The sequence below is a fragment of the Misgurnus anguillicaudatus genome, chromosome 1 (assembly GCF_027580225.2).
Source record: "Misgurnus anguillicaudatus chromosome 1, ASM2758022v2, whole genome shotgun sequence".
Lineage (NCBI taxonomy): Eukaryota > Metazoa > Chordata > Actinopteri > Cypriniformes > Cobitidae > Misgurnus > Misgurnus anguillicaudatus.
In genome coordinates, this window is record NC_073337.2 from 15,879,504 (window position 1) to 15,893,397 (window position 13,894).

Genomic DNA, 13,894 nt, shown 5'->3' on the forward strand with positions numbered 1-13,894 from the left:
TTAAAAATGACATAATTGAACAAATGACAGTTGTCATAAAATATTCTTCATGTTCATGACACGTGTCATGTCATGATTATGAAGGTGTCATGCCAGTCTTATGAACAACCCTTCAAGTAAAGTGTTACCAAAACAGCTTTATGGACCTACACGCGCAAAACGGTGATGAAATAACACAATATTTGTCAGCTCTGTCAAGGGTTGCGTGCTAGAGAAGCTGTCATAGTTTGAAATGCAACTGAGAAAATCACTTTGTTACTTTCGCCCCCGTTCTCCCCTACTGGCTGAATTTAGCACAAGGCTATTTGAAGGGTACACCCAATTTAACACCCAGTGCTCACTGATCACAGTTATTTTGTTTTCTCATGAAAGAAACTCTAATACCCAGATGTTACAGCGCACAGGATCTGAATGTATAAATCTTACCTGAGAGAGTTTGTTGCACAAGTCACTGCATTCCCGTACATGTGAGTCATCAAGTAATCCTGCAAACAAACAGACACACAAATCAGCAAAGCTGCGAAAAACCCAAATACATTTAATTAAATCGTGAACGCAGGTGTCCAATAGCATTCTTAATCCTTGCAACTCAAAAGCTGTGTCCGAAACCGCTCCCTCATTCACTATTCCCTATATTTGTTAGGTTTATTGTATTAGTTGATAATAAAGAGACCAAAACAACTCTTGTCATATTTATTTACTGTTGTTTATTTATTGTAGAATAAAAATGTGCATTGTATTTTAAATAAAAGATATCGCATTTATTTTTTTGTGTTTATTTTTAAAAAATAGAAAATTACCGACAAAAACAAGAACTAACAAAATGTAAATTTTTGGTGTTTACTGTCAGTATCATTTCATTGATTCAAGTTACGCGTTCGTCTCCCGTTGGATCATGGGAAACAGTGAGTGAGCAAGTGTACATCGAATGAACCCTCAAAATCAGAGTGCATTGTGGGTAAAAAGTAGTAAACGAATGTAAGGAATGAAGTTGTTTACACCATTTCAAAATGGCTGCCACCGAATATAGTGCACTATAGTGGATAGGGAGCGGTTTCGGAAACAGCTAAAGTCTAATGCATGCAAATGAGTTGGAACTCTATGCATAATAATAAACATTTATAATAAACATTATTTCACCAAGCATGTTGCAATGCATTTTTTTTGGTGTCTTGGAGCCATAATACTGCCACTTACCTTTTACGTCTTTTCATGTGAAAAAACATGGTGCCATGAAATGCAAAAAATAACATATTACATTATAATGGCAATATTTTTTACGCTATAATTTGCAGTGGCTAGTTAATCATTTGACACTAACACAAAACCATCTACTGAATATTAAACAACCAATATTACAGCCACATTTGTATTCAGTTCGTGATGCTGAATATCTAAATTGCTTAGGAAGGGAACCAAAAGATTGATAGTTTTCGATATGCAAGTCCCTCGGAGCTAAAACGCGAGCTTTCTGCAAACATCTTGATCACAACAGCCAAAGCAGATCATAAATAATTCATTATTCATCCTCTTAAATCAGTTCCCTCAAATGTGAATGGCAAGTATAAATATGTGGACAATTTTATTGCGTATGAAAGCAATTTTGAGGCAATGGAGGTGGATTGTTTGGTGAGGTTGTGTTTACCCCCCTATCATTTAGTGAGTGAGACTTTCCATAAGAAATAGGAAAGACAGATGATGTGAGACAGAAGCAGTTGTACAGATGAAGCTGAACAGAGATCAGAAGATGGAATAAATAGATATCATACAAACTCTTACAGTGTATATGCTGGGAAATTGAATGAAGGGGTATCTGGCTATTTTAACTGTGTTCAGAAGAAATTTTAGACCCACAATGCCTGCTGGGATCTCACAGTCTGTCAGAACCCATTAAGCACTAATAAACAGGACTATGGACCACTGAATCCATGGAAGATGCATTCTGTAGATCCAAATCATATACAGGGAATAAAAGTCCTGAAGAAGGTCTGATGTGGTCAAGTTGGTGTGTTTTGGGCATAATGTGTAATAAACTACTCATCCCCTTTAAAAGCCAGCTGCACCTGCTCCATGCCAATTCCCTATTTAAATGGTGGAATTTGTAGTGAAGGAAAATTGTGAAATTTTTATTTTTGTATTAAAACCTTTTAAAGTTGTTTTCTTTTAGTCATGGAATTTAGCAGGCTTTTAATAATAATAATATTTTTTTTGCTGTAAATGGAAGGATAGCCTACATGATCAGTGTAATCTTAAATAATAAACATACAAATATGCAAGAAAAGGTTTGACAGCGCCGTGAGTGTTTTAAAAAGCATAAAAAAGTAATCTCACCATATATCTATAGGTACAAAGTCATCATATACATTAAATCTGAGGGGTAGCATTTAAAAAAAATTAAAAATAGATGCAATATTTGCATTTGTTTAAAGCAAAACATTTACTTCCCAGGCTACAGATAAAGCAGCTCTTTAAATTTTCTAACGTCTCATAATTGGTCCTCATTTATGTCCAAGAGACTCAATAATAATCTTTTAATTTTTCATATTTAAAACATTTTTGTGCTGCTGTGCATCCATGTGTGTGATAAGCAAACGCGCGTTGTCATACCGTTTATAAGCGCATATTACTAACGCGCTCTTTAAATAACATAAACAATATTGCGCCATTGACTTTAGACTTTGGTCAATGGCGTAGTCTATTTTAGTTTCCTCAAAATAGCAATGCCCCAACAATGCACCTGAACACACCTCGTTCTCAGACCAGAACGCCCATGGGCGCAAAATTGGGTGCAAATGCATTTGCCATTTAAACAAGTGGTGCTAAATGTGAAAATGATAATTGTGCTGGGTTGAAACGGCAAAAAACACTTGTGTCGTGCATTGCGCTGGGTGTATGATAGGCCTAACTTATGACTTTATTATGATTATTTGTTATACAAAGGCCTCTGTTTGTGATACCAACCCCTGACCTTTGACAATAAATTGCCATATTATAAATATATCTCATTATAAACAAGAAAAAAGAGATGGTTAATGGTGGTCCAGGTATTAGCTACAGTTTGACTGCTGGTTAAGCATTCTGAGCACAGAGCTCTCTGTCTGTAAGCTTTAATTATGCAAAGACAAGGAGGCAAAGAGATGCTACACAGAAAACTTAAAACACCATGTTACCTTACAGAAAACATGACCTGGTTATGGTATTAGCATCCACTAATGGCAACAACAAAATATATTCCAGAAAACAAACAGCTCTGAAACTGTCTGGATTATTTCACAGCATCCAACCATAAAAAAAAGTGATTTTTTAGAAAGTGATTCATTTGTCTGTTAAAGGGAAACAATGTTTAAGTTTATTCAAGTTTTATTCACAGCAAGCTTCTTTAAGTTCAGAAACAACTACAGAGTTGTGTAAACTTACATGTCAAAGGACAGGATGTGTACAGTAACTTTAACAAATGCAGTAAAAAAGAATGCTAATTACCTAGTTTGGTGGTACTTGTTGTGGCAACTTTCATGCAACTATAAAATAAATGTATGAAATCTTCGTCATGGAGGAGCTGCTTGGGATTAAGTGCTCCAGAACACAATGATGATGACTCATAATTTGCTCCTTGTGGGAGTTTGTTTGAGCCGAAGAATGACAGATACTCAAAGATGAGAGGAACTAGACAGACAAAGCAACTTTTATAACAGCCTGTCTGTTACAGCTCCGAAGATAAGACATGCATGTCAACTGCATAATAATCCAAACACTCATAGCAAAAATGCATTTAGGACAGGCTTGAGAATATGTTGAGATGATTTGAAGTGGTGAGATTCATTTGTAAAGTCTGTACATTTTATATTTGAAAAGCTCAGATGCAAAAAACACTTAACACCACCTCTGTCAAAAATGAGCTAATGATATTAACCTCAAGCTCTCGGCACGTACTATATGTTGACAAAGTCTGCTTAAACACCATGTCAATGTTTCAGCAAAGTCCTCTAGTGCACAGAAAAAGAATTGTATGAACGACAGTGTGCGAAACGATCGCGGATCACATTCAAATTTGTGATGGACTTGGACCTAAATACAACCAGTATGGGGCAGTGGATCACAGCGCCCCCTAATGTGTGGTTCAGTTTCTTCATTTTTACATTCTGACTTTCATTATTTGCTATGTTTATAAATTTGTTAAATACCAATGAAATGACTATGACTAAACCTAAACATAAGGGCCTGATTAAAAAGTATTACAAAAAAACATATCAGATGCACTTAGAGGGTTTTGCATCCGAGTTCGACATTTGTCTTTACGACTGGTGATTTTCTCTTTTGCAAATAAGTTAACACTGCATAATTTAGGACAATTGTGACCAAAATATGTTTTGCATGTTCTACAGCCATAATTTGGGCACAATAGTCCCGAATGCCGCAGGTGCAGGTACACTTCTTGACCGCTTAGACTCACTCTGAGCAATAAAAACAAATGGCAATTTTGAGTCGTGGTGGTAAAATTGTGGCCAGAATTACAAAGTGAACTCCATTCTGCTGCCCCATAAATATTAATTTAAAGGTTAAATGAGGACCGAGCTTTTGAAAACCTTCAAACAAGAAACTAAATGAAAATGTTTCACATGTTTTATGCCACAATCCTGTTAAAGGTCCAATAATGAATCAGAATGTATAATTCATACAAAAAAGCCTCATAATTATATTCATAAGATAACACATTAGGAGAAAAACCTTTGCAGTGTAAAAGTGTATGCGTGAAATTATGACTTATATTAAGTCCTCTCTGGAATACCGGTTGTCCCATGACATTAGCCAACATACGGATCAGAGCGGCTCCTTGCAGACACACAGTCAACACACATTCAACAACAACTTCCTATTTATACCTGCTGTACTCTGTTCAACCTCTTTACTCTGTACAGTTTCTGTTCACATAAATATACTTTAGCCAGTTTGCCCATTTCAATTGTTCACAAAGACCAAAAAACATCATTCCATTCGATTTAAATTCCTCCTGTAGTCCATAATTTTATCAGTTAAAACCAAAGTTTTTCTTGTCACATCTTCCGGACTATAAGTCGCTCCGGAGTATAAGTCGCATCATTCAAAAGTGCGTTTTAAAGAGGAAAAAACATATATAAAATGCACTGGACTATATGCCGCATTTATTTAGAAAATGACTTCACAAAATCCGAGCCCAAGAACAGACATTTAATCTGGAAGGCAAGTTATTTAACAAATCAAGTTTACCAAGCTCCCGAAGTCATTCCACATCACTGAATCCATTGAATTACATAAATACAGGAGCAGCATATAGCGGACTCTCTCAGCTGTAGACAGAATGTTTTCTCTTGGTTCATATGAATTAATTTTGACATATAAGTCACACCTGACTATACGATTATACGTAATGTTGCTATAATAGCATAATTAATACCTGTAAAATGATAAAGCTCAAAGTTCACGGCCAGGCGATATATTTTCTTTAACAGAATTCATTTTTCAAAGCCTACAGCGAACGGCCGGTTTGGACTACAGCCCTCTACTTCCTGTTTTAATGACGTCAATAAAAGTTTTTGACTAAACCTGGCCCACAGGAATACATCAGTCACCAGCTAAGCTCAAACAGCTCTGGCTAAGCTAAGCTGCTGTCAAATCACAACACACTAAACAAACTACACAATCACAACTCGATACATATTTCTAAAGGAGGGACTTCATAGAACACGGAAGACATCAGACCGTTTTGAGGACAGTGAAAACAGCGATATACAGATAAGTAAATTCTGTGAAAAATACAGTGTTTTTTACACGTGAAACACGAACACATCATGTTATATTGCGCACACAACATGTGGAAAGAACGTGACCATTAATCGTGCTGCTCAGACTAAAGATATGAATATGCTATTTAGTCCTGTCCTGCACTTTCGCACGATCTCAGACCATACATTACACAATGTATATGTGATTTTTTTAAGCGCTGATGTTAGCAGGTAAGAGCATTCACACTGCACGTGTAAACATCACAGAAGTAGAGCTAAAGTGCCAATGCTGCGATTGTTTCAGTGCTAAGGGTGCGTCTCATTTCTCTGTCTTACCCCTTCACCTCGGTTTTGCGCGTTCATGTTTGGTGAAGTGGTGTCTCAATTCTCAGTTTGATCAAGGGCTAGGGCCAAGGCGTAGGGATACATAGCCCTTGAAACGAAGTGTGATAAGGACCACACTTGAAAGAGAGGGGTAAACGTTAACGTAGGAATATCTCAGGAGAGCCGGCATCAAGACGTTTTATTGATGAACGTCGAACTGTCAAGAAGTCACACAAATGAAAGTAACGTTATTTTCTGCAATTTAATTGAGATTATATTATGACACCCAAGTTTTATGATACTTTTAATAAAATGTTCAAGCGGTTTTAATTGTAATGTTTTTGTTTTGAATCGCTAGTTAAGGCGCTAGCTAGCAGCTAAGTTATGCGCTATTTGTTGAGCTCCGCTCAGGCAATCGATACCACAACCTGAGACAATGGCATTTTCTTTGTTTGTCAACGCTTGTCTGTTTACGTAGCAGCCAGTTAGCGCAAGGGAAGGTGACGCAAACGGTAATCAAGTGGTGTCTCATTTTTTTAGACAAACGATCCGTCTTACCCCTTTCCCCTTTACTCGGTTTCGAGGGGCAAGGGGAAGACGAAGACAAAGGGAAAGGGGTAAGACAGAGAAATGAGATTGGCCCTAAGTCTATGCGGCATCCCTGTATAACATCTATTGCTCTATTGCATCTACTGATGTGATTGGTTACATGTTTGTGATATATGTATACATGGAGAAAGGGTTAAAAAGCGAGTCAAATCTTAAGTGGATAAAGACTGGCCTGAGATAGAGGGCACAACCTTTTCTTTACAGCTTTTAGATATTTCAGATATACTGGGGTGGGGAAGTAATTATAGTGTGTTTTATAGTGAGAAAGAGGTAATTAAATAGATTATGTCTGATTATGTGAGATGAAATGTTTACTGTGCCACCAGAGCCTCCTGGGGACATAAAACCTCACAATTTTTCAGTGTTTTTGCTCTACTTCCTAAAACAAGCTTTTAATTAAACTATATTTCTATCAGAAGAGGAGTACAACGGCACTATTTTATTTAGAATTCACACAGATAAACAGAGAGCAGCTCTTTAGATCTGAAAGAAAAATGCCAAACACATTTACTGTATAGACTTCAAAAGATAAATTCTTACCAGCACAAAAATAACTGATTCAAAGGACTGTAGATTTTTCTCTTAAAGGAGAAAATATAGAGAAATTATCCATAAAAAACAAAGAAGTAATATAGAATATGTATAATATTTTATTATAGAATATATTTTCTATATAGAAATAGAAAAGGTGGAATATAGAAGAACATGTATTAGTGTTAGCTTGCTAAAGGCAACATTTGAATCAAAACCTAAACTTAGGTGGTAAACGTTAAGCATGCCGTTTGTGCTAAAAATATAATTGATACCAGAGCTTACTGAGGAAAGATGTGATTCTACACAATCTGACCTACAGGTAGTTGTGAATGGTGACATGGTGCATGAGACCCCTGTTTTTATCCAATTTTACTTCATACTGTAATCTTAATCATTAAAGAACACCTATTTCATTGCTAAAATCTACATTATTTTGTGTATTTGGTATAATACAATGTGTTTGCATGGTTTATGGTTAAAAAACATTATTTTCCACATACCGTACATTTTTGTAGCTCCAGATATCCTGCCTTCCTCAAACACTCTGATTTTATTCAAAACTCATTGATCTGAACAATGGTGTGTCCCTGATTGGCCAGCTAATCTGTACGTTGTGATTGGCCTGAATACCTCTGACGTCAGCTGGAAATATGACACTCCTTACCATGTTTGAAAGATTCGCTCACATGTCATGCTGACGGGCGTTAACTTACAGGATCGTTTACTTTGGGGTTTGTACCTTTTGAAATGTACAGTAAAATTGTGAATCTGACCATGGGTGCCCTTAAATGTCCATTAATAGAACACTTTAAAACATTTTTATATGCCCAATTCTCATGGACTACACAGACAAATAAAGGAAGAAGCACTTAAAGGAATATTTCATTTTCTTAAAAGAAAAATCCAGATAATTTACTCACCACCATGTCATCCAAAATGTTGATGTATTTCTTTGTTCATTCGAGAAGAAATTATGTTTTTTGAGGAAAACATTGCAGGATTTTTTTCATTTTTTCATTTTAATGGACTTTAATAGACACCAACAATTAACACTTAACTCAACACAACAGAGTTTCAAAGAACTATTAACAATCCCAAACGAGGCATAAGGGTCTTATCTAGCGGAACGATTGTCATTTTTGACAAGAAAAATAACAAATATAATCTTTTAAAGCACAACTTCTCGTCTAGGTCCGGTCCAGCGCGACCTCACGTAAATGCGTAGTGACGTAGGGAGGTCACGTGTTACATATATAAAATGCACATTTGCAGACCATTGTAAACAATAAACTGACACAAAGACATTAATTAGTATAATTTTACATACAACAACGTCAGAACGGTCCTCTTTCTCAACACTTGTAAACACTGGGGCGGAGTTTCGCGTTCGTCTTCTGTGACCTCTTGACGTCATGGCGTATTGCGTGGGGTCACTTGGCGCATCACGACCGGATCTCGACGAGAAGTTGTGCTTTAAAAGTGTATATTTGTTATTTTTCTTGTCAAAAATGACAATCGTTTTGCTAGATAAGACCCTTATGCCTCGTTTGGGATTGTTTATAGTTCTTTGAAACTCCGTTGAAAAAAACTGTTAAGTGTTGAGTTAAGTGTTAAATGTTGGGCTCTATTAAAGTCCATTAAATTAGAAAAATCCTGCAATGTTTTCCTCAAAAAACATAATTTCTTCTCGACTGAACAAAGAAAGACATCAACATTTTGGATGACATGGTGGTGAGTAAATTATCTGGATTTTTCTTTTAAGAAAATTGAATATTCCTTTAAGTTAAAATTGCATTTATTGAAAAACACACCGACAGAGTGAAAAATACACAGACAACTCATTTAAACATTACATAGATGCGCTCATCCGTCACTTCTGTGATTGGCTGTAATGATTAACATTTCAAAAACAGGGAATAAAAAAACTTTAATGCAATGCAAGTAGATTTGTTACAGTATGCAGCACCGGCAGCAATGTGTCCCCACTCTCATTCAATTCCCTCCCCTTCAAATTAATTTGCATTTATCCGGCCTTTCGCCTCCAACGGGAAGTAAATTGCAGCAGTGTTCGCGAAGTTCAAGGCAAAATGGCGAGTCGCGTACCGAGGTGTGCTCTTCTATCTGTAAAATTTTGTTCTGAAGATGGCAAAGTTTACTTTTTTTTTTTTGAGTGGCAGCAAAAGCAGCCAATCAGTGTCAAGTGCTTGCATTTCATAAATGAGGTTGCCAGTTAAGCCCAAATTGAGGCCAAATAGGCCACGCGTTTAAAATCCCCACCCTAATATAGCTTTCTGAGAGAGGTTTTTAGGAAGCTTCTAAGGCATTATTACAGACCCAACCAAAATGTAGTTTTCTTAATGTCACATCACAGAACAAGAATAAATACCCCATTCAATCATTCTATGCCACCTTTAAATGTGGATAAGTAAAGAAAGCTAGTGAATTATCAGGTGTTATTAACAAGTTTTCACCTTTATTCTCAGAAGCATTATGAATAATTCTTGTTCATTAAAGCTTTTGGCAGCTTGATTAAAATCCTATTTAAGACATTAATCCAGCACAGCAGAACATTTAAATCAAGAGATTCAGGCTCAAACAAACAACATACTGAAATTAATCCAGAAACAAATGTTAATCAAATCCATTAATAGATTTTCATGTCAATATAAGACAATCTCTATGATTATACAGAACAAATCTAAAAACAGACTTAGCATTATGCACAGTTAATACTTTAAGCATGTACATGAACCAGTTTTAACATCTTAGCAGAACAGTTAAAAGTTTATAGAATAATACTTCAAAAGTGAAGCCAGATGACTTTTAATGTGATTTAACTGTGCACCATCATTTTTGCAAACGTTTCCATCTTATATTCTGAACTTCTGCTGAAGCAGATAAATGAAATTACATGAGGCATAAAATTGACTATTAAAAGTAGGATAAAACAGAGCACTGTTCGCGAATCCATACATTGTGTTGAGAGGCTTTTTGCCTTACTTCTGGTAAAAAAAAAAGGTTTCTCTTGGCATTGAAATAAATGGGCTCTTAACATCCATTCATTTTCTATTACTGAAAGTAGTAGGTAATGAAGGGTGAAATTCCCTACAATTGCATTACTTCTAAGGTACAATAACTTTTAGATGCTCACGTCACATAAAAAATGAAACACGTGTTGCTTAATGGACTGTTACAATAATTTGTCCTTTATATTTTAAAATTAGATAGAGGATCTTGGAGGAAAAAGTGACTTTTTAAAATTAGTGCCATGTGTAAAGCTAGAAAACTGAACAACCATAATAGGACCTCTCTAAATTATTTTACATTTTTTAAGTTTTTATAGAGCAGGGGTCTTTTTCATGAGAGCCTCACTGATAGGTCAGTCAATAGGAGAGCCGCCTTTATCATTTACCAGTCAAATTTATAAAAGAGACAAAATGATTTCCCTTAATGACAAAAACAAGATTTTAATGCTAAGCATTCTTATAATATGCGTATGCAGTGCCCCCGAACCACTAGGGGGCCTCTTTTCTTTATTTTATGCAGCGCTGCAAAAGTTTATTCATTTATTCGAAATTCAGCTTTTTTCATGCCTTGAGCAGGAATGTTTTTTTTGTGTCACACGAATTTCTATAAATAATTTTTCTTGTCCGTGGCACGACTTTCTTTTTCGTGTCATTTTATGTATAGCTTTCTCTTGCATTTTTCTATTTTTAATTCATTGTTGCTTGGGGTTATATTTGGGGTTTGGGTTAGGATGTATCTTTATGTATTGGTTTCTACATGTTTTAAAAGCGGAAGAAAAACTATTCTTGCCTGGACTTGAGGTTAGGATGTCAAAAAATGTAACCGAAAGTGATTTTACCCCCAACCCCAAGCGACAATAGTAAAAAAATAGTAAAAAACAATGAGAAAACAATACATTAAAATGACACGAAAAAGAAAGTCGTGCCACGGACACGAAAAACTATTTATAGAAATTTTCGTGACACGAAAAAGCACGAAGCTCAAGGCACAAAAAAGCTACATTTTGTGACATGGACACAAATAAATTAATCACAATTTTTGTGACTATAACACAACTTGCCGTGAGATCAGTCTGGATATTAAAGGTTTTCTAACAAAGTTAGTGCCCGGAGCAGAAAAGACAAAAAAGCGCATGCCTGCATGATCATATCACCGTACTACCCAGTCTCACAAAGTTTTTTGTGATTGTATAACAAATTCCTGTTTTCGTGTGATTATCACGTATTTGTTACTCAACTGCTTTTTCCTATTTTTAAACCAGTGTCGCTTTGGTTTAGGGTTAGATTTGGTGCTTGCATTAGAATGTCACATTATATATTGGTTCATACCATTTTTTCTGATTTATTTTTTATATGTCACCTGGCGTAAGGGTAAGAGTTGGGTTTGGTTAGGGATGTCATTTTATGTAAATCTAACCCTAAACCGAAGCGACAAAGGTAAGAAAATATGACAAAACAGTTGAGTAACCAATACGTGATAATCAAACGAAAACAGGAATTCATTATACGATCACAAAAAAACGCGAAAATTTGTGATAATAGCACGAAAAAAGAATAAAAAAAAAAACGTGACTATATAATGAAATTTCGTGAGACTGGGCTGCACCGTATTACGAGCCGCGCAATGAGTAACACTGTTATAGGGTGTAATGTTGCAGTTTGTACATATAAAAAATCAAAGCTTCAGTCCAAAGTCCAGTCCAAAGGAAGATTCTTTTCAAGAACTAAACCAAACAGCAATTTAAAAGCAAAAAAGCTGTTTTTAACAAGATTTTAAAATCCTGACTGGTTATGAAATCTGTTTGCAGCACCCGCATAAGGAGAATCTTGACAGATTTGTTGTTTTTGATGTTTACATTTGCTAGCTAGTGAACTTTCTAAACTCAACCAAGGGCTGTTTGCAGATAATGAATAGATGAATAGATGGATATGATAAATGGTTATGATATGATAGATGGATGTGATAGATGGATAGATGGATAGCAGACAACATGAAAATGAACGTGAAAACCAGTGAGAGACTAATATACAGCCACACAGCAGCTGGTGAGGTTGTATGCGAGTCACGTAACGTGCACTCGAATTAGCACAGGTGAAGAGCTTCCATCTGGTCCATATGTGCCATCAACAGATGTTTATATCCAATGATACTTAAATCTGCTTATTATCGTCATCACAATATATTTATTTTCTATACATACCCTTGAAAAGAGTTGATAAATCACTGATAAAGGACAGAGACTGCAGTGTTGCCAAGAGGTCAGGACAGTAACCTCGACCTGAGCAATGCCTGATAGGTAACCAGCTGTGAGGTTGACATGATAAGCATGAGAAAGAGGAATAAAAGCAACAGTTCAGAAGCTATAAGCCACTAAAATTCCTGTAGCCAATTTTAATGACCTCTTATTGTGCTTTGCCAATTCATATCTCAGTCCCAGTTTAGACGCCTACCCAGTGAAGCGTGAAATATCCATATTGTGGAAGGAAAACGATTCTAGTCCTATCAGCAGCTGCTGAAGTGTTTTTATCAAAGGTCATTAGATGCGAAAGATCCAACTGCACTCTGAAATGACATTTCTAAACGATGTTCTCTGCTTGGTTGATGCCCTGTGACCAGTGTGGTATAGAGCAGGAAGTATAAAATAATAGATGGGATAGATGGAATTGTATGGTCAGCATGTGAATGTATATAAGCAGAACAGGGTGCTTCATCATTTTTTATCTTATTCAAGAGCTGTCAAAAAGAAATATATTTTCACTAAAATAATCTGGATCAAAACAATAGTGAGGATAAAAATACCGTATGTATTCTAGTGTCAGCAAATTGCTTGACCAGTAAGACTTATTTGGTCAGCTGGTGTCAACAACTATAGCTATGCTAGTCAACCAGCTAAATTAAATTTTGTGTTGGTACTGCCATTATCATTAGCGAACCACATTGCCCTTGGTGTACAGAGTCGTTACCACCAGCAGCCCAAAATAGTGTGCATGCTAGCTTAGGGGAGACCGGGGCTGGTTGTCTCACGGGTTGGTTGTCACACTGCTTATTCCAGACACACTATATGGCGCTGTGGTACAATTTTGATATCAATTTGTTAGCCTTTAATAGCTTACTCATTTGCACTTGAAAACATTGAGGTTAGGAGACAATTTTTTATTTTTATGGGTCAGAGTAAATTTTCATGTTGGTGTTGTTTTTGTGTTGAGATCTTGTATGATATTAGTCATTCAAAAACAAAACACTCATTAAAAAGCCAAAAGTAGTAGCTTTATTTTGAGTCATCTTTTAGCTATCAAGTTAAAGCCGTGTGGCAGCTAGCTTATCATGTTTGTCAAGAAGTCAGTTGGGGATGGTTGTCACATAGCTTGCGGGGGTGGTTGTCACAAAAGAATATTGGACATGTAGACCTTTTAAGACTATTTGTTTGTTTTTGTTTGCTGTTATAAGTAAATAAAGCATTAAATAAAGAGGTTTTAACACAAAAAATGATTTCTCTTTATTTCTCAACACAGAAGACAATAGGCTTTATGCCCAGCTATACACTTCTTCCTGAACTTCAGCCAGCTTCTTGTTTCCTGTCTTCCATTATTGGACAAACAGATTAATCCAGGTGTGCCTGACCTCAGTAGTCACAATAACAA

The 13,894-nt window shown here is 36.0% G+C and overlaps 1 long non-coding RNA gene across 1 annotated transcript in view; it reads right to left on the bottom strand.

Annotated features, from left to right (window-relative positions):
* Positions 1–420: 420 nt before the first annotated feature.
* The window catches only part of LOC141358798 (uncharacterized), a 68,340-nt gene continuing 54,866 nt past the window's right edge, over positions 421–13,894 (bottom strand). Inside the window, exon 3 of the long non-coding RNA XR_012365316.1 lies at positions 421–485. This is a non-coding gene — a long non-coding RNA (uncharacterized lncRNA). The remainder of the gene's footprint in view (positions 486–13,894) is intronic.